Source organism: Taudactylus pleione, unplaced genomic scaffold, assembly GCF_031769625.1.
Source record: "Taudactylus pleione unplaced genomic scaffold, aTauple2 ptg000121l, whole genome shotgun sequence".
Lineage (NCBI taxonomy): Eukaryota > Metazoa > Chordata > Amphibia > Anura > Myobatrachidae > Taudactylus > Taudactylus pleione.
Window position 1 is genome coordinate 5,304,657 of NW_028284523.1, and position 25,496 is coordinate 5,330,152.

The window sequence follows — 25,496 nt, forward strand, 5'->3', positions numbered from 1 at the left end:
GTGGGTTAGGGGGGGGGGGTTAGGGTAAGGATTAGAATACTCACCTAAATGCGTCAGATTTTGACCACCGGGATTCTGGTGCCGGCATTGTGACCGTCAGAATCTGACCGCCAGGATCCTGTACCCAAACCATCAAATAGGTCCAAAAGTGAAAACTAAATACAGAAGTAAACAGCTGTATGTATGACATTCCTTTTTGTGTCTTTAGAACTTGTGCTTCCTGGTAAATAAGTGTAGAGTTACAATGTATACTACCATGATCATTTTACATCTTGCAGATTGGAGTCAGGTAGATGTATTTCATATTAATGGAACGATTTTTTTTTTACTGACATGGAGATAATTCCTGATCTAGACCACTGGTTTTATAATCCTCCAATTCCTAATCTCTTCCCAAAAATGTCGTTTTTTTTTCACATCTATTTGAGGTGGTAAAATATTGAAAACTATGCACAAGAATAGAAAGAGCAACACAATACCGGCATTCTGCAATCATGTTGATACAAAAATGTGTTCAGGGGCTTCTTTATGCCTTGCTTTTCACAGTAAAGGACGCACAACACCACAGTTTGTTTATTGCACAGGGTATAGATCAATAATCAGCCAGCAGCTACAAAAGCTTATTCATGCAAATTCATTTTGCAGCAGAGGCACTGAAAAAAAAAAGCCCCTCATTCAAATTCTGCCACTTCCGTCTGTTGGCCCATTAGCTGGAAACGCTATGAAAAACCCACACTGCTGAAATAAAATACATAAGGGGCCATTTCTGAGGCTCTGTCACCAGTAAATGAACCATATGCCTTTTCCCAGGACACCAGGACACAAAGAATGAACCTGGGGGTTAAATGGGTCATTAGCAAGAGAACAATACAGGTCGCTACAGATTTAATTAAATTCCAATTCCACTAAAGAATAAAATAGAGCAACCAGTTCTCACAGCAGGGAAAACAAGACGCTGATCAGTAAGACGATGTATCTGGGATACCAGACGTACGGGCTGCCATGTCGGATTGTGCCAAAATGCCCATGCTAATACCAGAAGACAGACATGAAACTTTATATAGTCATGAAATACACTTTTTATTTCACTTATTTTTCTTCCCATTATACCTGATTATCATGATACAATTCCTCAGAAAGCTAAACATCTTGCTGCATAATGGTATTATCTACCTAGCCCTTCTCTACATATTGCTTTTATTTTTTCTGAGATTTTACATATATTATATATATATATATATATACATATATACATACATATATACACAAACACACACATATTATATATTAATATAATATATATATTTTTTGTTTTTTATTTTTATTTTTTTCAAAATTGTTTGGCACTCTGGACAAAAGGGTCTAATGAGGGGTGCCCTCTTTGTGACAAATAGAACTGACATTCCCTCTAGCAATGCATGGCAGCACCACAAGAATGAGGATAAACGAGGCGGCACTCCCAGGTTTTGTATAATCAAAAATTATTTAGATATGCAAAAACATCAGTACAGATATGCAAATCTAAATAATTTTTGATTATACAACCCGGGAGTGCCGCCTCATTTTTCCTCATTCTTGTAGTGCTGCCGTGCATTACTAGAGGGAAAGTCAGTTCTAATAAATAAATTATATATTATATACATACACACACACACGTGTTGTGAGGTCCGGCACTCCTCTGGCTTAAATTAAAATGCCCTGGTGCGCTGATATTTAGACGAAGAAAAAACAGCGGCAATCAGGGTCTTGCGAAGGTCAAGAGATGTATTCAGCAAGTCACAGCATATACCAACGTTTATGATCCATACCTCTTCCCTTAATTAGCTTTATATCATCTCTTTTATAAGCTGGTTTATTAGAATACAATCTATTGCCCTTCGATAACTTACCTGCTATTACATAGGGCTTTTTTTATAGGCATATATTGATGTTCGATTGTGGTTCTCATTATTTGTCAACCACTTATTTTTAGGACTTCCGATATGATATACAGTCAGGTGCATAAATATTGGGACATTGACAGAATTTTCATATTTTGGCCTCTATTCACCACCACAATGGCTTTGAAATGAAACAATCAAGATGTGCTTTAACTGCAGACTTTCAGATTTAATTTGAGGGTAAGTACATCCAAATCAGGTGAACGGTGTAGGAATTACAACAGTTTCTATATGTGCCTCCCACTTTTTAAGGGGCCAAAAGTAATGGGACTATCAACTCAAAAGCTATTTCATGGACAAGTGTGAGCAATTCCCTCGTTATTTCATTATCAATTAAGCAGGTAAAAGGTCTGGACTTGATTCTAGGTTTGACATTTGCATTTGGAATCAGTTGCTGTCGACTCTCAATATGAGATCCAAAGAGCTGTTACTATCAGTGAAGCAAGTCATCATTATGCTGAAAAATCAAAACAAACCCATCACAGAGATAGCAAAAACATTAGGTGTGGCCAAATCAACTGTTTGGAACATTCTTAAAAAGAAAGAATGCACCGGAGAGCTCAGCAACACCAAAAGACCCGGAAGACCATGTAAAACAACTGTGGTGGATGACAGAAGAATTATTTCCCTGGTGAAGAAAAACTCCTTCACAACAGTTGGCCAAATCAAGAACACTTTACAGGAGGTAGGTGTATATGTATCAAAGTCAAAATTCAAGAGAAGACTTCACAAGAGTGAATATAGAGTGTTCACCTCAAGATGTAAACCATTGGTAAGCCTCAAAAACAGGAAGACCAGATTAGAGTTTGCCAAACAACATCTAAAAAAGCCATTATAGTTCTGGAACAACATCCTATGGACAGATGAGACAAAGATCAACTTGTACCAGAGTGATGGGAAGAGAAGAGTATGGAAAGGAACTGCTCATGATCCAAAACATACCACCTCATCAGTGAAGCATGGTGGTGGTAGTGTCATGGCGTGGGCATGTATGGCTGCCAATGGAACTGGTTCCCTTGTATTTATTGATGATGTGACTGCTGACAAAAGCAGCAGAATGAATTCTGAAGTGTTTCGGGCAATATTATATGCTCATATTCAATCAAATGCTTCAGAACTCATTGGACGGCGCTTCACAGTGCAGATGGACAATGACCGGAAGCATACTGCAAAAGCAACCAAAGAGTTTTTTAAGGCTAAAAAGTGGAATGTTATGCAATGGCCAAGTCAATCCCCTGACCTGAATCTGATTGAGCATGCATTTCATTTGATGAAGACAAAACTGAAGGGAAAATGCCCCAAGAACAAGCAGGAACTGAAGACATTTGCAGTAGAGGCCTGGCAGAGCATCACCAGGGATGAAACCCAGCGTCTGGTGATGTCTATGCGTTCCAGACTTCCGGCTGTAATTGCCTGCAAAGGATTTGCAACAAAGTATTAAAAAGTGAAAGTTATATTTAGGATTGTTTAGTTTGTCCCATTACTTTTGGCCCCTTAAAAAGTGGGAGGCACATATAGAAACCGTTGTAATTCCTACACCGTTCACCTGATTTGGATGTTCTTACCCTCAAATTAAATCTGAAAGTCTGCAGTTAAAGCACATCTTGTTTGTTTCATTTCAAAGCCATTGTGGTGGTGAATAGAGGCCAAAATATGAAAATTCTGTCGTCCCAATATTTATGCACCTGACTGTGTGTGTATATGTATGTATGTATGTATGTATGTATGTATGTATATATTAATTATATATATACATACACACACGTTTTGTTACAATAAATGAACCACTTTTGCGTTTAGAACATATAAGGCGAAATTAATCCAAGTTACAAATGCTGTCAAACCCTCCAAAAATAAGAGTTCTGGTAGACTTACCTTTGTTAACTCTTTTGCTTCGAGGTCCATAGGGTCCACAGGAACTACCTTGGGATATGTGGTTGGAGAGATCCAGGCACCAGTCAAAGCTTTAGCTCCCAGAATGCACTGGTCCTCTTCCATATATACCCTGCCCCCAGCCACAGGCATTCAATTTGGAAACAAGCCTAAATGGCAGGAGAAGGCCCAAGATTGTCCCACAGACAGAGTTGAATGTGCTGTCAAAATGTTAGGGACAGGGAGATCAGTCTGTGTATAATCCTGAGAAATAGTCATACGCAGCCAGCGAGCCAGAGTCTGCTTGTTAGCTGTCCAGCCTCGCTTGTGAAAAACATCTGATTTCCTGATGGAGTTGGTACGATCCACGTAGATACGAAGGGCTCTAACCACATCCAGGGAAGCTTCACATATAGAAAGGTCTGAAGAATGAAAGGCCGGGACTACAATTACTTCATTCATATGAAAACGGGATACCACGTTCGGAAGGTAACCCACCCGTGTACGGAGGACAGCTCTATTCTGATGAAAAATCAAATAATTGGGAGCGACATGAAAGCACTGCCAAATCAGAAACTGCAAGCGGAGGAGATGGCGAGGATAAAAAGTGTCTTTGCTGTCAACCATTTCAGGTCCATTGTGTACAAGGGCTCAAAGGGAGGATCCTGCAGCGTCCTAGAACCAAGGGTAAATCCCACGGTGCCACCAGAGGGACAAACAGAGGTTGTAGATGGAGAACACCCTGCAAAAATGTTCTATCATCCAGCAGAGGAGCAATTCTGCGCTGGAACCAAACTGACAATGCAGAAACCTGAACCCTCAAGGTAGCCAGACGAAGACCCAAGTCTAGTCCAGCCTGGAGAAAAGCAAGAACTCGGGAGACCCTTAAAACCACAGGGTCATACTTTGTGGGAACACCATTGAAAAAAGGAATGCCAAATCCTGTAACAGATGCGGGCAAAGGAAGGCTTTCTTGCCCTGAGCATTGTCTTAATTTACAGAAGTAGAAAAACCCTTGGCTTTTAAGAAGGAAAACTCAAGAGCCACACCGTCAAAGCCAAACGAGGTAGGTCCGGATGTAGGCAGAGACCCTGCCCAAGCAAATCCGGCCGTAGAGGAAGAGGATTGTCTATGGATAGACATGTCAGATCGGTGAACCAATGTCGCCTGGGCCAATCTGGTGCTATTAGTATCACCCTGCCGCCTTCTTGCTTGAATTTTCTGAGGACCCTTGGTAGGAGGGAGATTGGAGGAAATTGGTATGGCAACCTGAAATCTCACCTCACAGCCAGAGCATCCACGAAGGCAGCTGAGGGGTCTCGTACCTGGGGACCTTGTGGTTGTGACGTGAAGCCATGAGGTCTCCATCTGGTAATCCCCACTTGTCCACCAGGAGCTGAAAGACGTCCCGATGGAGAGCCCATTCTCCGGCGTGTATGTCCTGATGACTTAGGAAATCCGCTTTCCAGTTGAGGACTACTGGGATGAATACTGCAGAGATTGCAGGAATATGGCATTCTGTCCAAACCAGAATGTGCGCCACTTCCCTCATGGCTGCCGGACTTTGTGTGCCTCCCTGATGGTTGATGTAGGCCACTGTGATCGCATTGTCGGACTGAATCTGGACCGGCCTCCCCTGAAGGAGGTCCTGCACCAGAATGAGCGCCTTGTGCACTGCATGAAGCTCCAAAATGTTTATGGGCAGGTGACCTTCCCGACCCGTCCATCTTCCCTGAAAGGTGTGATGACCTGTCACCATGCCACGTTCTCAAAGAATTACATCCGTAGTGAGGAGAACCCAATTTGGGGTCCATAATGGGCGACTTTTGTTTAGATGGCCTGTCTGAAGCCACCATGAGAGGAAGGGCAGAACCTCTGGTGAGGCAAGGATCGTTTGAGACCTTATCAAATTATACTGACCATCCCACTGAGACAGAATCCCATCGCTGCAGAGGCCTGGAATGGAACCGGGCATATGCCACCATGTCGAAGGTGGATACCATGGACCCCAGGACCTGCATTGCTGAATGGACAGATACTCTTCGATTGCGGAGCAATTTGCGCACCCGCAATTGTAGAGCAGAAATCTTGTCTCCTGATAGAAAAACTCTGTGTCAGAGAATCCATAGTGCCCCCAGATGTACCATCTGTTGAGTTGGAGAAAGAAGACTTTTTCCAATTGACGTTCCCGCAGTGGTCCTGTAGACAGGCAATGGTCAGCTGGAGATGATGTTGCAACATCTCTGGAGACTTCGCCAATATCAGGCCGTCGTCCAAGTATGGCAATATCCTGACTCCATTATCTTGGTAAACACCCGAGTGTCTGTGGACAGACCAAAGGGCAGAGCCTGAAACTGGTAATGTTGCTGATGAACAGCAAACCTAAGAAACCTTTGGTGAGATAGTGGAACTTGGGCACATGGATAAACCTGTTGAGAGATTTCAGATTCAGAATAGGGTGATTAAACCCATTTGGCTTATGAATCAAAAATAAATTTGAATAATAACCCCTTCCCTGTTGGGCCAGAGGAATGGGGATTTTACCCCTGAAACCAGCAAGGCACAAATAGCATCCTGAAGGGCCAGAGCCTTGACCGGGTCTGATGGAGGAGTGTCATGATTGGTGCTTGTGAGTTACCTGTCTCAGGTGATGAACTGGATTCTCTGGAGGCCGGCTGGACCAGAACCATGGGTGATGTAGATAGCTCTATTTACAAGACTTGTGTAGCAGTGAAAACTGCCTTTGATGATAAATGACAGGAACTGGAGGAACCGGACTGGGACCGGCAGGAAGACTTGTTGAATTGAACTGATGAACTAAGAACTTGACTCTGGACTGGAACAACGTGGACTGAACTGATGAGCTTGGAACTTGACTCTGGACTGGAACAATGTGACAATGGCTGAAGGGAAGTCAGGTAATGCTGAGACGAGGGCAAAACAGGGTAATCTGGAATTTCTGTGACAAAGGCTGGAACTCAGGTGAAGGCTGGATAGGATAATTGGGAATAACAGGTTTCAGGAAGGAATGGGTAGGTTTGGGAATTTTAGGTTCAGGGAGGGAGTAGGTAGGTAAAAGGAGCAAGAGTTGATCCACGGCAGGAAGCAAGGCAGGGTGACACGATGCAGGTTTACAGAGTGCCAGGGACCAACCAGGAGTAGGACTAGCAGCAGAGCACAGGCCAGGTAATGCTGTAACAGGACGTCTGGATGCCAGGTATTACTGTAGCAGGTTTTTGGGATGCTCCAGGGGTTGCTGTCAGCAGGTTTACTGGATTGCCAGGTTTAGCTGTAGCAGGTTTTCTGGATGCACCGGTGGTTGCTGCAAGCAGGTTTACTGGATTGCCAGGTATAGCTGTAACAGGTTTTCTGGATAGCACCAGGGGTTGCTGTAGCAGGTTTCAGGGATACACTAGAACGCAGAAACAGCATGAACTATACACCACGGGAAGACGAGATGTTCAGGCCCAGAATGCTATCAGGAGAGGATATATATACCATGGGTCTGGCAGCAATTGGTGGATACGGACAGGTGGTCTGGTAGTAGCATTCTGAGTGGTGGAAGGCACAACATGCAGAGGGAGTATTCATCTCTGCAGCTCTGAGAATCAGAACCACACCTGCGATTCCAATCAGGGCTAGCAGTGCTCACAGACAGAGGAGAGGCCAGGTGCAATAATAAGAGCAAATGCTCCAGGCAAATTACACACACAGATCCATGAGGCAGCTGACAGGGGTAAGTCTCAAGGCAAAAAGGTGACAACTAGACAGGGTTGTGACAAGGAGTTGTACAAAAACACTTCATGAGGGGGATGCCTGTGAAACATGAGGGCATATCCTTGAGAGACCACTTCTCGAACCCAAGCATCCGTTTTTGTCCGTGCCAGGCGTAGGAAAACTGGAGAAGTCGGACTCCCACCCTGAGAGCCCCCAGGGGAAGGCCCGCCCCATCAGGCAGATGGCTTATCGTCCGGCTTGGAAGCTGGACATCTGGCTGACCATGATTTCTTGGTTTGCGGTCTGGCCTTCCTGTGGGACACATCCCTGGCCAGTGCTGGGATGCTGTTTCTGCTCCTAGCACCAGGTAAGCAGAAGCGGCTGGTACCTGGTGAAGGGACAGCCTGGTCCCTTCCACTAGCGCCAGCGATAAAGTGGCGGTGGGCAGGACTTGGCTCCGGGTGCAGGCTTACTGTAGCCCATCACCTGGTCCAGTAGCCAATAGGAGGCAGACGTGACGAGCCAATCACGGCTCGCCGTGTCATAGCACCACCCCCTCGCTGCGTCTTCTATTAGACGCCACTAAGCGGCAAAGAGCAGTGCAGCGGCAGAGGGGGAGGAGACAAGACCTCCCGAAGACGACAGAAGCATTCCGGCGGCCGCTGAAGAGGCCAGAAGACGCTGTGAGCAAGACAAAAGACAGAAGATAGGAGGCGCCGGCTGAAAGAAGAGGCAGCGCCGCTGGCCAGCACCGGCCAGCGGCAGAAGAATGCGGCTGAGGACCGGAGAGGACTGCGGGGGTGGAAAGTGAAAGAGCCTCCACCGTAGCAGGTAGGCCCTCTGTGAGACCTACTATTAACCCTCCCTAGGCCACCAGGGTTGTCGGGCACTAGGCCCGTGGCGTAAATCAGGCAATAGGCCTGTGTGCATATAGGCGGGCACAAGGCCCGGGCTATATAGAGCGCATTAGGCCCAATATAAAGTATCTGCCCCCCAAAATAGATGTGTGAGTGACCTGGGCATTGGGCCCAGGTCACTAAATGGCAAATAGGTGGGCCACCCCAAAACATGTGGGGTAGTGTATGCAAGGTTTTGGTTTGGGACAATGGTCTGGCTCCTATATTTTTAAGCTGGCTACTAGATTCTAGAAAAAAAATTGTCGAGCCAGCCATATTGCAGGCTCCACAAATATTACAGTATGAGATTGCAGCCTATCATTGCAATAGGAACGGAGACATGAGGCACAACATTTCTGAATATTGGCTTAGCCAGCAAAATGGTTGCATGCATGTGCAGGTGCAATTTAGGTCAATGAGACAATCTATAAATAAACTGGTGGAATCACATTTATTTGTGCAATCATTTTTCTGTGGTAAATTCTATGGGTCCCATGTATTCAAAATTACACATTTTTACATGATTCTCCCTGCTACCTACCACCAACATAATGATAAATATGCCTTAAGATTATTGTTCTTACCACTAAACTTAAATGTGAAGAATCCTGGCCTTTGGACCTCTGTCGATCTAAAATTTGGTCGCAATGGCGTTTATTGATTAACGGTGATTGTAGTTATTTGGATTTATATTGAGGGCCCAGTATATTTTGACAACTAAATACATTCAAAGAAAGCAAAGATGAAGACTCAGCAAATTAGGCTTTATACATCAACAAAACCACAACTGTATGTAGAGCAATACAAATCTCAATCTTAATTCACTACTGCCAAGCAGAATATAAATAGCTTTGAATAGAATGTATATAATGGGAGGCATTTTTATTTCTGCTGAATGCTTTGAATTGGCTGTGATTAAACTTCTCCATATGTGTATTTAGCCGTGTTTTGTCTACTCTTGGTATTAATTATTAAAAAACTGTTGTCATGTTGCAGTCAGCAGCAAGGAAATGCAAGCTGGGTTCTCGTCACTGACAGAAACACTTCTGATACACTCCGTCCTCTAAGCATTTGCAGAAGTGGAAATGAAAACAAATGTGAGCCATTATGGACTCTGAACTCTGGTTGGTGCTACCAGTAAAGAAGGGCCCGTTAAGCAAGATTTTAAGACCACAGAAAAAAGAAAAGGAAAAATCAATAGCCTCCTATTTTCTAGACTGCTACACATCAGCAAAGCAGCTACTGAACTTCTCTTTTCCATACCTCCCAACAGTCCTTATTTAAGTGGGAAAAGTTCCATTTGAAGTATTTTTGGGGTCTATGTACCAAGCCTTGGAGAGAGAGATAAAGTGGATGAAGATAAAGTGACAGCTAGGAGCTGATTGGTTGGTACTTTATCTTCCCCCAAGGCTTAGTACATAGAACCCTCTGTCTGCCACCCCGCCCAAGGGGCATGTCTGTCACATAGTGGGAGAGTTGGGAGGTATCTCACATTCACCGCTGCTTTACTTCGCAAATTGCTGGTGCACAAGGCAATGAAGAATTTTTGAAGGGGAGGAGGCTAAAGGGGCAGTCTAGCGCTTCATGAGTGCTAGGCCTGCTACAGGGGCATGATGACGCGGTGCCTCGGCATGAAGTGAACGTGATTCCTAATTCCTGGGTCTAAAATGTTGGGAGGTAATGTATGCTTCATCCACATAAAATTGGATAACAGACCGTCCTTAAATGAGAATGCCTGTAAATAATAACTGCATTATAGGCGTGTTCTGATTTCACAACGTCTGTATTATAAGAAATGTAGGAGTTTGACTTTCCTGGCACTATGAAGAAATTAAATGGAATTAATACATCATAACTTGCTTTGAACAATGGAATCAAAATATGACATTTCTGAGCCAACATCATCATGCAATTCTGTCAGATGAGACACAGAATAACCTTTTCAAGAACAATTATTCCATATGGAACAATATCTATATTGGACAACTCCCAGATATTGCGCCTGTCCTGTACATCAAACAGGAGGGCTCCTATTGAGCTCTATGTGAAATGAGACTGCTAGTACACCGTACTTTAGCCAGCAGGGCTGATGCTTTGTTTACTGGTGCAATAAGAAAAATAGTATTTGCTAGTTAAAGACTTAAATGTATGGTTTGAAACAGATTTTGCTTTATACAGTATGTTTAGCAAAAACATTGGTTGCAGAAAACTGGATTTCTCTGAATATTTTAATGTATGTGAATAATACTCCTTTTACACCGGAGCTAAAACCCGGGTTTTTGAAGGGTTAACTCGGGCAGCGCCCTGGTGTAAAAGGGGAGAGGGTTGGATCGCCGGGTCGAGTGACCCGACAATCCAACCCAGGCAACTAGCAGGGTTTAACACGGGCGTAGCCCTTGAAACCCTGCTGTGAAAACAGCGCACTCTGGGTCATGATGACCTGGAGTGCGCTGCAAGCCGGCCAATTGGTCCGGCTTCAGTGGCGCTTGGAGATGACATCATCTCCAAGCGACCACTTTCACTCCGGAAAAGCCTGGTCTCTGCAGACCCTGCAAAATTCCGGGTCTGATCCGGATAGAAACTTTGAGCCTGATTCCGACCCGCTCGCAAGTGCTGAGCGCTCGCAAGCGGGTCGATGGTGCCCTAGTGCGTATGCGCGCGACGGAGGGAGCTCCGTCGTGCACATGCGCGAGACCCGCATAGCGACAGCCAAGCTGTCGCTATGGGTCTCCCACCAAAGGGGGCGTGCTGTCGATGGTGAGTGACATAAATTTAATTGAATGCACATGCGGTTTGCAATATGTTGGACGCACTACTAGACAGTTAAAAGAGAGGTGGAGTGAACATTTAAGGAATATTAAAAAAGGTTTTGAGAAAGACTCCCTCTCTAATCATTTTAGAGAATATCATCAGAAATCTACTTCAGGAATAAAGAATGTAATGGGGATTCAATTAGTGAAACCCAACTGGAGACAAAGGGGCATAGATAATGCTTTAGCTAAAACAGAAATGAAGCTGATATATGAGCTAAAAACCCTAATACCCAGTGGCCTGAATAATGATTTCGAAATTAAGTGGTTCTTATAGTTATATATTTTTAACATATGAATTTTTATGAATTTTTACGAATTTTAAATGTATTTTATGAAGTCTTAATATTATCTGTGTAGTTCCATTTTTGTATATTATATTTTATTTATTTATATCTTATATTGGATCCATAACAATATGAATGTCTCATTACTAATGTAAGTTATAAGCACTTTGCACTTTTGTTTCAAAACGGATATCAGTGGGCATTTTCACCAAGTCCTATAGTATTTTGCATCCTATAGTTATTGTTCCTACAATATACGCTTTGCGTTCCAGCGGGAGCCATTTTTTGCTTTGAAATGACCCGCATGTCTCCGGATCACGTGACAATACGAGATGTCACTTATATAGAGGTGACGGAATTAATAGACTGGAAGGAGACTCCAGGGGTGTGTTAAAGGTGATGACCTATATACCCCGGATGATAGACTATAAGGAAAGGCGGCCGGTGAACATTAGCCGCATTAGTAAATATATGATAGTATGGATCCGGTCACGTGGTGCGTCGGGTGACCGCACCCGGAAGTAATTGCTGTGTCTCAATAGAACAGACAATAGGAAGTAAGCAGCATCTCGTGAGTCATGTGATAAGTCAGGTGACTATACCCGGAAGTCATACATGCGTTCCAAATGGATATTATATATTTTATGGATTATAGAAGCATTATTTCAGAGGACTTTGAATAAAATTGATATTATATATGAAAGTAGAAGGTGCTTATGAAAGAGAATAATGTTTATGTATGAAATGCACAAAGTTTTTCCCACTTCCTGTTGTTAACCAATGAGAGGGTAAGGTGGGGTATATTAGGGTGGGATAACCACCATACCAGCACACCTTGATAAAGACTTGAATTGTTGAAACGCGTTGGTGTTTATGGGGAAGGAACAGATGCAGATGTGAGGAGTGGATTGTCTACATCAGGGATCGTGAAGACAGGGGCTTTGTCCGGGATTGCTTCTTGACTCACTTGTGTTTGCCGGTGTACATATACACCTCTCCATCTGGTACGTTACCCAAACCCCTAAGTGCTGGAGGATAATATGTTTTAAAATTGTTTTTCAAATAGATTGTACTTCACTATATGTGGAAAAAATTTTTCTCTTTTATATAGATCCGAAATATATGCCTGGTGGCAACTATTGTGGAACAAGGAAGAAGAATCATCTATACAGTACTTTTATTCTAAAGGACCTACAGGAGGGAATAACATTTTACATTGACCTAGAAGGAAGCGCTGGGACTTTATTGTTTTTGTTTATGTCTTTGAATTATAGAGTTTTGTGACCTCTATTTTTTGTTCTAGCTGCATCCTATATTGAAGCGCATTGTTTCAAGATAATCTTTGATGGTGAGTGACAGCACGCCCCCTTTGGTGGGCGTGCGGGGGCGTTGCTGCCCAGACAGAGGTGTTCCCATGGGAACGCCTACCGTCTGGGGCCGGCCCCATTAACATCACTAGTGATGTCAGTGGGAGTGCTTTTGGCTCTGATAGAGCCAAAAGCCCTCCAGGGCTTGCGGCAGCGAGACCCTACCGCAGGGTCTCGTCGCAAGCCTGATGGTCGCGATTGTCTTGACCATCGCGACCATCTTTTTGGCCATTCGCATAAGCTGTGGGTGGTCACCCACAGCTATGCGAGCGGCCAGGAGGCCGCTCCATTTTTAGGTAGGAGGGCCCTGATTCAGAGAGAGCGCTCTGGTCAGAGCGTTCGACTCTGAATCAGGCCCTTTGTTCCAACTCCGGGTCAGACCCGGAATTTAGGTGGAAAAGGGGTATTAGTGTGACTGGTGAGTGGTCAGCTTCTCCTGCAGAGATAACACAGAAAAATAAATAGCTCCATCTAATAGAGCAATGTCTGATCAGGAAAATTATTATGAAAAACAGAATACAACAGGTGTGTCCTCACTCCTCATACACAATTGCTGCAGTCGTGCCAAATGGCCCCTCTCGGCGCGCCAGGTCCCGTGCAATCCTGCTTGTACCGAGTATCTTTTTCGCCCATCTAGATGTGACTAAGATGCACCAGGAGACTGCAGATTCATTTGATATTCACCACATGTATATGTGTGTGCGCGACTGAGTCTGAATCTGTATATGAAGTGCTACAATGTGGCCACCGTGGCTTTTTTTTCCCCCGCCAAGTTCCGAGGTGCTTCATTTACAGACTCAGTCGCACACATATATACAAGTGTCGAATTGTGACTAAGAAATTAAAAAAAAAAAAAAAAAAAAAAGACCCTTGACGCTAGTGGAGTCGCACGGGTTGGCGGCACACTAACACCAGATAACTTGCGCCACATAGCGTATTGAGGCTAGGCGTATAAGGACACATCTGTATATTTGACTGTATTAAGTAATAGCTATGGATAAATTTAAAAATATATATATATATATATCAACTTAATGTTATATACCAGCAGTTCCCATTTATTGGTATCTAAATACATATCAGCCTGTTAAGCTGGGTACACACAGTACGATGTGTACCCAGCGATACGATCCACGATACGATGGCCAACATATCGGGTGGTCCCCACACACGGCGTGATCAGGTGCTCGACCGCCCGATATACCGGTCCCCCCTCCCACATAAACCAGCATGGGATCATACATCACTTCTCCAAATCTCTTGTGCTTGCAGAAAGATCTGAAGGAGTGACAGTTGACGCCACGGGAGCGTGAAGCGGACGATTTCATGCCGACACAGGACATTATATAGCTGCAATATAGTTCCAATCCATCGGATCGGCCACTATATCGCTTCGTGTGTTGGGGCCTTTAGTCGGTGTACGATTGGCAAGAAATTGCCAGAGTATTTTTTATCTGATCAGAAACCGTTCTACTGCACACATGGGGCTTCAGTCTATGATTATTATTACACAAAGTATCTGCTGGGTAGTTATTGCCAAAAAAACCTTCTTACGTAAATTCTGTAACTGAAAACATGGCTGAGACTGTGACTCTCCATCCAGAGTTAAACAAGCCCCACCATGCTCATTATGCAAGTACCATGCTCATTCCACAATTCCCTCATCCGTCTGCAGACAGGCACAACGCAGCAGCAGCTCCAGCAATGTGGCTCAGCTCCGGGTTTCTACGCACAAGTTAGTGTGTGTGATTAGCAGTGAAATACTCTGGCACATTTTTGGCACTTGTAGAAATCACAGACCGGGAGAAGCTGGGAAACATGTTTAGTTTTGTATGATGGCGATTCTGCCTAATTAGTATTAAAAGAAACCATGTTTACAACAATCCATCACTTAGTAACAGTAGGGAGAACTGCCAGGAATATATTAAGGGGGAGAACACCTGGACTCCTCCGAGGCATTAGGGTTTACATCTTGGGCTCATCTATACAAGCAGGAACACCACCATGTATTGTCATTTCTAACAAATTTAACAGAAACTTGGAAAAGAAATGCATTATACTGTCATTTAACCTTAAAAGTATTGCCCTCTTTCTATTACAGAAGCCATGTTATTCAAAAGAAACCCTAAAGCTGCATACACATGTAAAGATTTTCTGTCCAATCATCCAACTACTTGATTGGTTGGAATGAAATCTGGTAACGTATGGGAGTAACTGATGATCAGCAATTTGCTCCTAAATGCCAGAAAACAGATGAAAATGGCGTCAGACAAGTTTGTTAAATGTTTGATTTAAACAATTTGTTCAAACAACAGTTTTTGTCCATTTTTCGGCGTTTGGGAGCAAATTGCTGATCATCAGTTACTCCCATACCTTACCAGATTTTCATTCCAACCAATCAACTAGTTGGATGGTTGGACAGAAAATCTTTGTGTGTGTACCCAGCTTAACAATTTTTTTTTCTTAATTAAATAGTATTTACTAAAGTGAGTTTTTAGAAGTGGAGATGTTGCCCATAGCAACCAATCAGATTGTAGCTATTAATTTGTTAGTTAAATGTAAAGTAGAATCTGAATGGTTGCTATGGGCAACATCTCCACTTCTAAAAACTCTCACCTTAAATTTACCCCCGAGTCTCTGTGCACAGTGGCGATAAAGCAGATGGGAGAATATTTTGTGACATATTATTGGGAAACCTTGTATGAAGTTTCAGAGGCGATTCTTCATCAAACCTTATTTCTAGCATATTACCCCATAATAAGCTGACAAATACTAAAGGTCATACTGGACAGAAGAGGCACATATCAGAAACAGTGATGACTGTGGATTTAGATTTAATTAAATAATCTATAAACCCTATAGAGCCATCTACAATCTATCAATATCCATTTATAGCTACAAGACTAGGTTATATTCAGTATCACAAATCACATAAAATGAGTACAGATAACACTGCATCAGTCGCTGGGATTCAGTACCTGATTCAGAGCTAATAAGATTGCAACTGTGATTTTGTACGGAACGCAGCTGCAAAAATATGTTAATGTTAGCAAAGATCAACCGAGCATAAAGACGCATCCACTGATGTTTTCATACCTGCGTGCGATGGCGCATACCAGCGTAAATAACAGTAACATCGGCAGCCATCTTACCCTTGCGGCAGGTCTGACCTGCCGTAGCCTTGGGTGCTCTTCTGACACGCAGAGCTGCGTCGGCAATAGCAGTGGCTAATTTATGCACGCCCATGTAACGGCGTTCAAACGGTTCGCCGATCGTCCCCCTGTCAACACCCCCAAACGCTCACTTCTTGTCAATTACTCAGCGATGAGTCACCATGGACTGCATGATCGCAGTGAGATTGCAGCTGCCTTCACACACTGCAATGCATACGCATATGCAAACAATCGCTTGATCTGCGTGAAAATTGCATTAGCGGCCATCTCTGACTCAGGCCCTCAGTTAGTTACTGGTTCAGCCAGAGTAAGCAAAATTACACCCAGTTCTGGACTAATTAAAGCTGAGTAGAGTTTATTTTTATCAGATCCTTCAATTAATATGAATTAAAACAAATTATTAAATGGTTCCTGCATAACAGTTAAAATCCAACTTTCTCAATTCAACCTGCAAGATGTTGGATCTTAAAGAGCCCCCATTACTGCCATATTACTAGTTCTGACGCATTCATTACGGCAGACCTTGGCGTGTCACATGCTGTCATCACTTGGAGCTGTCCCGACTAATTACTTTCAAGCTGGAACATAGTTAACTGCTACAAAGCATGTAAAGTCCTAAACATATAAATGTTTCTTGAAATGCCTGACATGTTTAGACTGAAAATCTAGCTCACGACATCTGCACCATTTCAGGGCAGTGGCAAAACAGCTTTCAGTCTCTTAAATGCTCTATACTGACTGCGAGTTTTTGCATACAGCCAATGCACAGATGCAAATTTAGACATCTTCCGTATGTCTGTCCTATCAGGGCCGGCTTGAGGCATGTTCGACCAGTGCGGTTGAACAGGGGCGCCACTCCATAGAGGGCACATCCCACCCAACCATCCCGATTTCAGCGGGACAGTCCCACTGTGCGGCGGTGCCGGACCCCGGATAAGCTGAATGGATGCTGCACGCATGCGCGCGGCATCCTTTCAGTGCAGGGAGAGGGCCGGGGGCAGCCCAGCTAGTGACGGAGTGCTGGGCTTGCCCCCAGCCTGACGTTACAGGGGAGGTGTGCCATGTGGACACGCCCCCAAATAATGTCATTTATGGGTGTGTCCTATGTTAATTAGGTCACGCCCCTCTTACGGTCAACGGTCGCCTCCATCTCTTTCAGAACAGGGCGTGGCTCCTACTGGATCCGACCCTGTGTCCTATTCTGAGTCAGACAGAACCTGGTTGGATCTTCTGTGAAATTGGGCGTTTTGGGGTTGGAACTGGGTGGACATAATATGAGTGCACTGAGGGCCTGATTCAGAGCCGGATGATTTTTGCTAAAAGACAACCAAGTGACGTGGTCGATGACGCTGCTTTGTTAATTATACACACCCATTAAACACCCGTTTTGACCGTTTGGCACGCCTGCGTTCGGATCTCCACTCCCCGTTTTCAAGCACCTTCCCCTGTTACCACCCACAAACGCCTCATTCTGTCACTCAAATTAGCAGGCACTCGCTGTTTTGCGAGCGCATGATTTCCGACCGCAATGACTGGTTGGCGCATGCGCATTATGAACCATACGCATGCACAGATGTGCGAACATCGCTCGGAGCGAACGAGCGGCCGCTTTCGAGCGGCTCTGAATCAGGCCCTGAGCCACCTAGACTTATGGGTGTGTTGTGGGGGTGTATCTAGGGCTCTGTGTGATTCTAAAGCCCCCCATACATCAGCAATTGATTGCAGCAATCGTGCAATTTGCAATCGATTGAAAAAAAGGAAATATTTTTTATACACAATCGATTGCAGATTGCCACAATCAATTGAAAAAGGGAAAGATTTTTATACACAATCGATTGCAAATTGCACGATTGCTGCAATCAATTGCTGATGTATTGGGGGCTTTAAGTCGTGCGTATGGGAAGGGAGGCCTGTGGCTGACGGATCCCTTGCACCTACTGTAGCATGGTGATGGTGCAAGTGGCAAAACTAATGATGGGCGCTGAATGTAATCTTGCTTAGCATAAGGTGCAAATCAGGCTACCGCCACTACCTGCAAATACAGCCACTTTGCGTGCAAATCAGAACCCGGCCCAAGGTGTGTGAAGTGACACATTAAACCTTTATTTACTATAACATAGCCACTTTTATATCTTTCTTTTCTAGCTGGATTTAAAACCCCTACTAAAAAATAAATCTGTGTATACTGTAAAATACATATACTGTATATCATTCATCTTGAATTCATATTCAAGCATTATACTCTCTGTAAATAGAGTAAATAAGTATTATATACACATACAAGCATTATACTCTCTGTACATAGTGTAAATATGTATTATATGCACATACAGTACAAGCATTATACACTCTGTAAATAGAGTAAATATGTATTATACGCACATACAAGCATTATACTCTGTACATAGTGTAAATATGTATTCTATACACACACACACACACACACACACACACACACACACACAAGCATACTCTGTACATAGTGTAAATATGTATTATATACACACACAAGCATACTCTGTACATAGTGTAAATATGTATTCTATACACACACACACACACACACAAGCATACTCTGTACATAGTGTAAATATGTATTATATACACATACAAGCATTATACTCTCTGTACATAGTGTAAATATGTATTATACGCACACACAGGCATTGTACTCTCTGAGCCTGATTCACTCTGAATCAGGGCGTTTGTTTTTTTGGAGCGGCCTCCTGGCCATGATGATGGTCGCGATAGTCAAGACCATCGGGCTTGCGACAAGACCCTTGTGGTAGGTTCTCGTTCATCGCAAGCCCCAGAGAGCTTTCGGCTCTAACGAGTGATGTCAGTGGGGCCGCCCCCAAATGGCAAACGTTCCCTCGGGAACGCCTCCGTTTGGGAAGCCACCCCCCCCGGCCCGCCCACCAAATGGGGCGAGCTGTCACTCAACATCGACAGCTCGCCCCCTTTGGTGCGAGACCCGGAGTGACGGATTGCCAGTCGCTAGCCGGGTCTCGCGCATGCGCACGACGGAGCCGGCTCTGTCGTGCGCATGCGCTGTGGGCCACCATCGACCCGGTTGCGAGCGCTCAGCGCTTGCGACCGGGTCTGAATCAGGCCCTCTGTACATAGTGTAAATATGTATTATATGCACATACAAGCATTATACTCTGTACATATGTATTATAAGCAAATACAAGCTTTACTCTGTACATAGTGTAAATACTGTATGTATTATATGCACATACAAGCATTATACTTTCTGCACATAGTGTAATATGTATTATAAGCAAATACAAGCTTTACTCTGTACATAGTGTAAATACTGTATGTATTATATGCACATACAAGCATTATACTTTCTGCACATAGTGTAAATATGTATTATACGCACACACAAGCATTATACTTTCTGCACATAGTGTAAATATGTATTATACCCACATACAAGCATTATACTCAATAAATAGTGTAAATATGTATTATACGCACATACAAGCATTACACTCTGCGCATAGGGTAAATATATTATACGCACATACAAGCATTATACTCTGGCACTGGCAAATGACGCATACAGTATATGCACAGAGAGTAGGTATACACACACACGATGACAGTCACAGAACTACCTAACACATACTTACAGACATTCAGCTCCCTCCTTCCGGGAGGGGGGAGCCAGGTTTCTACTGCGGGGGTAATTGGCAGAAGGGGGCGTGGTGAGACGATGATGCGGCATTGGGGTGTGACCACACAATTGCATCATTGTGGCCCCTCTTCACAAAGCCGAGACTAATGACATTGTGAAGAAGGGGGCGGGGCCATGATGACGCAATACAGCACAAATCGTGTCTCTGCCCACCCCACAACCCCCGCTGCGAGGGTGCATGAATGGGGATGTGGGGGGGGGGTTCAGGGCGCCACACCCAATACAAGGGTGTGGCGGCGGCAAGATTTGCCTACTTTTCCGGGGGTCCGGGAGCGCCACACGATTTTCGGGAGACTCCCAGCCATCCCGGGAAAGTAGGCATGTATGGCCTAACTCAGTGTTTCCCAAACTCATTACTCAGGGAGCACTCACAGTGCATGGTTCCCGTGTTCAGTGTCCCTGGCAGGACCCGGGATTTTAGTGGAAAAGCGGTATTAGCCTTGGAGAGAGATAAAGTGGAGACAGATAAGGCAGTAACCAATCATCTTCTAATACCACTTTTACACCAAAAGTTCAGAGTCTGACCCAGAGCTTTGGAAAGACCTGGGACAGACCTCTATTAAACAGCAGCATCAACCCGGGCTATGCTTTTCCAGCACAGGTAAGCAGCATTTCTTCCTATCGCCCCCTCCCTCTTACCTAACTCCGCAGTGGTCCAGAGGCAGAGAGGGCGAGTGGAGAGCGCTGCTCCGTACTGCTCGGGCCGGTGCTGGTAGCAGTGGACGCTTGGAGATGACATCATCAGAATCTAGCCAATTTTAGAGTGGAAGTGTCTAATTTATAAAAACCGAAAAAATTGATTCATTAAGACATTTCTAACGTTACTGCTATGAGACAAGTGCATTAATTTATCATTTATAGCTCAAGAGTGTATATGTGTTATAGGTGTTTGTCTTGTAACCATTCCTCTATTTTATGAATAGACAATAAAAGTTATATTTTAGAATGTCATATTTGAGGTGTGCCCCTTAGCTTAGGAGTACTTTTTTGCTGTACATATATACCGTAAGTTTTGCTCCTAGGTTGCACACTCTTTAGACGTTATAGTCTCAGAATTTTGTGGGAATTTTTTACATTATCATTTATTTACCCTATTAGTTCTTTCTTGTACCAGAGATCCCCTTATTCCTTACCTCTGTGCGGTGTACAGTTTTCCCCCAAACATCCCCTCCCATTCCTCCTTTGTCTTTTCCCTTCCTAATTGTGAATACCACAATAGCAAAATATTTTATGAGTGCTGTCTTCCAAATGAATAACCTGCCTTTCAACTTCTACCCAAAGCTGCGGCTTAATCATGCAATGACACAACAATGAATAAACAGAGCAATTATTCCACTCACTATATTACTCTGAATGATTGCTACGGCTGTGTTGATAGGCGGCAGGTTTTAAACTTTCTCACACATGTCAGGCTAATATCTTCAACTATAACTGGTTAGCAGGAGATCCCTTTGGCTATAGTTCTATTTTTACCAGTATACATTAAAAATTGCGACCTGACCAAATTGTGTATTATTCCAGTTGACGAGCTGCAGTTATATAAATATATGGACATACGGTACATACAAACTCAACATAATAACTGACTATAGTATAATGTTGAAGCCCAGATTTGTAATATTTCATAGTTCCCTTCCCCGATTACGTGGAACGTCTAGTTTGTTCTACAGATGTGTCCACATACATCTTTCCTCCCTGCGCTACAAGTCATTTTAATCAGCAGAAGCTGCTTGTGCGTCCTATTCACATTGCTGTGCAAATAAGACGCATTGGAAGGTAAAAAGTCACATGAAAAGACGCTTGGTGCTACCGAGGCACGCCACGGCGAGCTAGAAGGGCTGTTTAATGCATAGGGAGGCTAAATGTATGAGGACACTTCTGTACATAGATAACTTTCTCCATCATTGGCACAGGACAGTTTACATTTCCCATTAACTGAACTGTAAGTTCAGATTTGCAGCAATTTAGTGCAGAGCAGGAAAGATAGAAGCAACAACATTTAGACTAAACATTCCGCAAAATGAGGCGCCCATGTGAATCTGACAGAAGACATTCCACCTTGCACGTATACAGTCCTAGACACAGACTCCATCACAGACTTTCAGACACAATTAGCATGGAAAACAGCAGAGCCAGCCCTAGGAATAGACAAACTAAGCAATTGCCTAGGGCATTTGGAATGCCTAGGGCAGTGTTGGCTAACCTTGACACTCCAGCTGTTGTGGAACTATATATCCCAGCATGCCCTGCCACAGTTTTAGCATGCCCTAATAGCAAAACTGTAGCAGTGCATGCTGGGTTATGTAGTTCCATAACAGCTGGAGTGTCAAGGTTAGCCAACACTGGCCTAGGGGCATCCAAGCCCACCTAGAGCTGGCGCTTGGCAGTGGTTTGTGGCAGGCACTGTGGCAGGGGGCACATGCTGCCAGCTAGGGCAGTTGCTATTGCTGCGCAGCATCCACTGTTTGCTGCTGCTGGGCCCGATCAAAGCTGTCAGTTGAGTTCCGATCGGACCCGGCAGCAGCAAACAGTGAGCGGGCAGGCAGCAACGGAACCACCAGGGTGGTTGCGGAGACGGGGCACTTGATTGGCAGGGCTCTGCTAGTTGTTAGGCGACCGCGATCGGAGCTCTCAGCTTCGAACGGGCAGCAGCTGCAGCAGACAGCTCACAGCCAACAAGCAGGTCCAGGGAAGCTGGAGCAGACTAGCAGGCTCTGCACAGTTGGGGCAGTGGACACTGGGCATCAACAAAATAGCAGCTGGTCTCTAGAGTCCAGCAAGCTAAGCCTGCACTGACTCCCTGTAGCCTGCCAGCACCACCCCACAAAGCCACTCCCACAAAGCACAGAGGATTCAGCAGGAGCCAGTTTTAAAAAGTAAGTGACTGTGTTATAAAAATATTTTGATTAAAGTCAGTTCAGCATGTAGTGAGGAGTGCTGGTGCTATGTGCTGGCCGGGTGAGGGGTGATGCTGTGAGCTGTGCTGCTGGGTGAGCAGTGCTGTACTGGGAGAGGGCAGAGGGGTTCTATGTGAAGGGTGCTGTGCTGGATGAGGATTGCTGTGTGGGAGAGGGGTGATGGGTGTTGTTGGCTGCCTCTGATCTGTGCTGCTGGGTAATGGGTACTGTGCTGCGACACAGGGAAAGGGGTGCTGGGTCAGAGGCGGAACTAATGGCGGTGCAGCCAGGTACATTGCTCCGACCTGGGCCCGCTGCAATGAAGGGGCCCGCAGCAGGCAGCAGTATAATGAGTCTGACTGGCTCAGTTTACGCCGTTCACCTCTGCGCAGCGGGCCATAACAAAGGAGGAGGTCTGCATAGTTGTATATTTTGTGAGTTTGGCACATGTTTCTTTAACCAAAAAAAATAAGCCATAAACCAATGTGTTATATTTGGTATCCATGTATAAACACAAAGTGTGGGATTATTTGCTAGGGGGCACCAACACAAAACAAAACACTGGCAGAAGGTGCAGTGTTTTACCAGTGAAAAAGTGTTCAAAATGTGATGTATACATTAGGGATGAGCGGGTTCGGTTCCCTGAGAACCGAACCCACCCGAACTTCGGGGATCCGGGGCGATCCGAGCCCAAGCTCGGATCTCCCTGTCTGCCCCGGATCCCTCTCCCGAGGCAAAACCTCGAGATCTGCTGTCGGATCTCGAGGTTTTGCCTTGAGCGGCCATTTAAAAAAAAATGCCTTTGCCTTTAATGGGCAAAGTGCTGATTGGCTGACAGAGCCGTCTGTCACGGCTCTCAGCCAATCAGCATTATGGTGCTCATTTGCATGTAGCACGGACTCGTGAGATCCGTGCTACATGCATCTGTGTGATTGACAGTGACACAGAGCACAGATGGGTCAGTGAGACCCGTCTGTGCTGCTGTGTATTTCAATGACACAGATGCACGCACGGACCAGGAGATCCGTGCTACTTGCATCTGTGTCATTGACACAGAGCACTAACGGGTCCGTGAGACCCGTCTGTGCTGCTGTGGTAAATAAAAAAAAAAAAACCTGTGTAAAAAGAGAAAAAAATGGCGTCCTCCCCCCCAAAAAAAGAGCAACCAGCCCCGGGCATTAGTGACCCAGTGCTGGGTGTGCTTAAATACAGGGGACAAACGACATAGGGGTCCCCTGTACTTAAACACAACCAGCACCGGGCTAGTCAGAACCAGAGCTGGTTGCCAAAATACGGGGGACAAACGACGTAGGGGTCCCCCGTATTCTGCGCAACCAGCTCTGGGCTCTGATCCGGTCCTGGTTCTGGAAATACAGGGGAAAAAAATGAGTAGGGTTCCCCTGTATGTTCCAGAACCAGCACTGGACTTTTTCTAGCGGGGGGCTGATGCCACAGCCAGGGGAGCCCTTTCACCGGGCCCCCCAGCCGCAGCATCAGCCCTGACCGCTAGTCAGCCCAGGCCGGGGATCCCTGGAGAGCTGGGGACCCCCCCAATAAAGGGGTCACCCTCTCCAGGGCACCCCAGGCCCAGGCTGATAGCCCGGGGCTATCCCCGCCACCCCTGGTGGCGGTGGGTGGCGGGTTGATTGTGTGGTGTGGTGTAAATAAAGAATATCAAACATTGTCTTTACAAGTAGAACTGCAAGTCCCAGCAAGCCTGCCCCGCATGCTGGTACTTGGAGAACCACAAGTACCAGCATGCAGGGCATTAAGGGCCCACTAGTACCTGTAGTTCACCTGTAAAAAAATGTTTAAAAAAAACACAGGACACACACACCGTGACAGTATAAGTTTATTAAACATACATACACACACACACACACACACACACATGTACACATACTCACCTATGTAACCCTGTAGCATCGGTCCACTTGTCCGGTAAAGTATCCATAGGGGACCTGTGAAAAAAAACATACTCACCATCTCCTATGCGAGGTTCTGTCCTCTTCGTTCCAAAGTAGGCATCCCCGGACTTGGCAAAAAAAAAAAACGAAAACGCGATCCACGAACTTAGTACCGTTCTATAGAACGGTACTTCCCGAATGAGAGCTTAGCGGCGGGGTATCACCATGGAAACCCCGCTGCTAAGCGTTCATTGGCTGAGAGAGGCCATCTCCCGTCTCTCTCAGCCAATGAACGGCTCCCTCCATTGTAGTCAATGCTGGGAGCCGCAAGGTTATTAAAGTTTACCCTGCGGTTCCCACCATTGACTACAATGGAGGGAGCCGTTCATTGGCTGAGAGACGGGAGATGACCTCTCTCAGCCAATGAACGCTTAGCAGCGGGGTTTCCATGGTGATACCCCGCCGCTAAGCTCTCATTCGGGAAGTACCGTTCTATAGAACGGTACTAAGTTCGTGGATCGCGTTTTCGTTTTTTTTTTTTTGCCAAGTCCGGGGATGCCTACTTTGGAACGAAGAGGACAGAACCTCGCATAGGAGATGGTGAGTATGTTTTTTTTCACAGGTCCCCTAGGGATACTTTACCGGACAAGTGGACCGATGCTACAGGTTACATAGGTGAGTATGTGTACATGTGTGTGTGTGTATGTATGTTTAATAAACTTATACTGTCACGGTGTGTGTGTCCTGTGTTTTTTTAAACATTTTTTTTTACAGGTGAACTACAGGTACTAGTGGGCCCTTAATGCCCTGCATGCTGGTACTTGTGGTTCTCCAAGTACCAGCATGCGGGGCAGGCTAGCTGGGACTTGCAGTTCTACTTGTAAAGACAATGTTTGATATTCTTTATTTACACCACACCACACA

The 25,496-nt window shown here is 44.9% G+C and overlaps 1 protein-coding gene across 5 annotated transcripts in view; it reads right to left on the bottom strand.

Annotated features, from left to right (window-relative positions):
• The window catches only part of SULF2 (sulfatase 2), a 379,961-nt gene that overhangs the window by 314,767 nt on the left and 39,698 nt on the right, over positions 1–25,496 (bottom strand). For 2 of the 5 annotated variants that reach the window (XM_088472166.1, XM_088472163.1), the window contains exon 2: positions 20,408–20,541. The exons of the other annotated variants lie outside the window; for them this stretch is intronic. The gene's annotated coding sequence lies outside the window, so the exon portion shown is untranslated. The remainder of the gene's footprint in view (positions 1–20,407; positions 20,542–25,496) is intronic. 5 annotated transcript variants of the gene reach the window in all.